The following is a 3,946-nucleotide window of genomic DNA, read 5'->3' as shown; positions in this document are numbered from 1 at the left end:
TGAAAATCTGAATCTATTTCAATTCATTTCAATCCATTCTCATTTGCTGGAAATTTAGCAAAAACGAGCTATAGAAACCCTCCACCATCCCCGCCAATTTTATCGACGGTCCTCTTTTCTTTGTAAGTATAGTCACCCATAAAACAAACAAGCTACTAATAAATTTAGTAGCCCGTTTATGTAGTCCAGCAAACGTGAATGGATTGAAATGAAATAGATTCAGATTTTCAGAAATATTGATTCACGAATGTTAAAATGAATGTTTTTCAATCCTGGATGCATTTTTATTCATTTGTAGGAATTGCATAGAGCATATCTCTATGCCTTTCAATCTAAAAATAATATTAGCTTTTTCTGTGCATTGTACTGTTTAAATCAAAATTTTGAATAGGAAATGTAGTTTCTCAATCCAATTGCATCCAATTGAATCTAGTTGAATACAATTAAATCCAAAAAAAATATATTCGCTATTTAAAATACGCATTTTCGGATGAAAAATAAGAAAAAAATTTCAATCCATTTTAATTCATTCTCATTTGCTGGGAGATAAGTATATCTTTAATTTATTTTTTTGTTTTTATGTCTAACTATTTTATTGTATTTCGCTAATGAAATTGCAATAACTTTTTAAATATTATTCTTTATTGTATTATTCTTTACACATTCGATATTACAATCATAGTAATTATTTACAATACAACATACAATTATCAATGCTGTTCAAAATATAATAAAAATGATAATATAAGAACGAATTAACAAATTTTTAATGCGGGATTATACGAAAACGTCGAAAATACATACGATAACAATGAATATATATTGATAAACGTAGAAGAAATACTAATAACAATTAGATCGTATTTACTATTAGCGATAATTATTTACTATTAATTATGTATTTATTAATAATTTGCGAATATAAAATTTAATAATATCGCGACAAAAAGTCATTAATATATTTATAACAGCACTTTCATGACGTTCAAGATAACTATATAATTTCAATAATTTCATATCAAAATCCCTCCGCCTCGTAGTATGCTGATTATATGAATATCCGATATAAAAAAGAACAATTTACATAATGGAAAGTGCAAACTTAATGTCTGATTTTTCTGATTCGACATAAGTTTTACAAGATTCATTTGCAAAGAAAAGTTAAACAATCCGTCAAATACCAGTGATCTTGTTAGGGGACTGTGAATCCCGAATCTTTCAGACTACTTAGCAATAATAATAATTTTAGTAGCATGTCAGTTACAATTACAATTATTTTTGTCACATCTTTAATATAATATTAAAATTCGCCAGAAAATATGTTCTGCCACACGTGACTAAAAATCATCTCTTATTAAAAATAAACGGATAGAATGATTTCCTTATGCAATAGTAGTTACGAAGGAATATATTTAATAATAATAAAATACATGCATTATTGTAATTTTTTATACGTATGGGTACAAAAGTTTCTCGAGTACCAACTGTTCGAGATGAGCCGAATCCGATAACAACGGGATTTTAAAGAACATTTATACTGAAAAATTTATTATATAAAATTTAACAATTTTTTATTTTTCAAACATTACAATTATTAATATCCTGTTAATATGAGGGTATCCATTCGACTTATCTTGAATTTTTTGTATCCACACATTTAAAATTCAACTCATGTAATCACAATAACAATGTTACTACAAAGAATTTTGAAAAAAGTTATGTAAATATCGATAAAAATCAATATTCATTCAATATAACCTCTTAATATTTGCATGTATTTTATCATTAAAAAAATGTATATACATATAAAATAATAATTCTTAAAATAAAAATATTCTGCAATCGCGGGAGGTCCAATATCTAAAAATGATTGTAAAATAAAAGTTAGAAAATTAAATATACACATTCGTAACCATATTTTTGTTCGAGCAATCATCGAAAAATTATAATCAAATTATTTGTATAAAACTTAAATTTGTTCACTGAATAATTTGAATTTAAACAAATAATAATTATATATCCATAACAATCATATAACACTATAAAATTCTATTGTTATTAAGACAATGTACTATGCTTATTATTACTAGTGGGAGAACATTTAATAAGATAAAGAAAGCGAAAATTATATGCTAAAATATACCACTGAATTAATGTTATAACTTGACTTTAAAGTAATAGCAATTATCATTGACTCATTAACAAAATTGTTACTACCAATAATTGCAGACGAGAAAACTCGAGATTAATTCCAATTCTGCATAAGAATTTCTGAAGAAACACCAAACAAGACTTTACGAATGAAACTTCACGAAAAACGACAAAGAATAATTCTCAATGATGAAAACAATTACGATTTTCCATCGATACAAACCACATCACTGGCATCTATTTGACGTGATATGGGGCAGCGATATGAGGGACAGCAATATAAGGTCTTTGCATATAATAAATTGTTTCTAAAATATACTCGTAATTTTATAATGTTAAAAATGTAAATGTCGAAAAGCAAGTAAGAGTTAATATTTAACCATTGCCTCGGTCAAAGCTCTAATTTTTATGACTTATTTAATAAATTTGTATTAAATACGAAGAAAAAAATGACGATTATTCTAAACATCAAATTTTTAATAAGAAGTTACTTAAAATTATTAATGACTAATTGATATACGAAATAAAATCTAAATAAAAAAATAATTTTGAATTTAAATATTTATGAAACTTATTAAATCAATAAATAATTGTTGCTATTATATATTTCGTCGATTTCGCATAATTTACATCAATTACACAACAATTTGATTTATTACAACAAGATAAATGTTATTTGTATTGAATAGATATTCAATACGGATATATATATTCCAGTAAATGTATAATTAGTAATCCGGGAAAAAATTTTATATACAATTATATAAAATTACACATAATCATACAAAAACTGACATATTTTATATACAATTATATATCATTATATATAAAATATGCCCATATATATAACATTTTTTCCCGGGAATCGTTGTGCAAATTACAAAAGTAAGTATGATTACAAATTACAAAAGTAAGTATGATTATAACATTCATCTGAACATAGTTTTTATATACGTACCTAATATTATTATGTATACATTTATTTACAATAAAGTTACAGTATTAACGCGTTGCATAATTATACGTGTATAGAATTTTACAAAAAAATTTAATTTCAGCTGAAAATTTAATAAAATTTGAAATTAATTTGATTTATTTTTATATTCGATAATTGGAATAGGGATTTTGATAATTAAATAAAACTTAAAATTAATTTAAAATTTTATTCAATTTTTAATCTCTCATTTCCAAGTGTATATGTTTAGTTCCTATCCTGTCTATCTACACTTATCATCCTACCTGTACAGATCCTACTTACTGCCCATACTTATTGTATACCTACCTACCCGTATTTTCATTTATTCGTGCCTATTCGCGGATCTACTTTCATCCATAGATTTCTACCTATATTACTTCATAAATATGCAACAACACCGCGAATATAGGATATACATTAATGGCTGCGTTCAAAGAAAATAGATTTCCGATTGTTATAAAATTCTTCAATACGATTGGTTCTCGTTTTTGATTCCTTATGGATTTAAATGTATAAACCAATTACATAGAAGAATTTTACAACAGTTGCAAAGCTGCTTTCTCTGCTAAACGCAGCTGATGTCTAACCATATATCCTATCGCGTATAATGAAAGTGGGATAACTTAATCGCGATCGTACTAATAATAAGTAAGCAATAATATAATTAAAACAAGCTATTTCAATCTTTAAAATACAAAAAAATTAATTAATAACAGGGTTAATAAGAGTTAACGCGGATAATTAAGCGCAAGTTTTGTAGGTTTTTTGAATCTACCAAACTTGCTCTCTCATTAATCCTGTGGTTTGTTGATTTTTTTT

This window comes from Atta cephalotes (assembly GCF_000143395.1).
Source record: "Atta cephalotes unplaced genomic scaffold scaffold00002, whole genome shotgun sequence".
Taxonomy (NCBI): domain Eukaryota; kingdom Metazoa; phylum Arthropoda; class Insecta; order Hymenoptera; family Formicidae; genus Atta; species Atta cephalotes.
Note: the sequence above shows the minus strand (reverse complement) of the source record.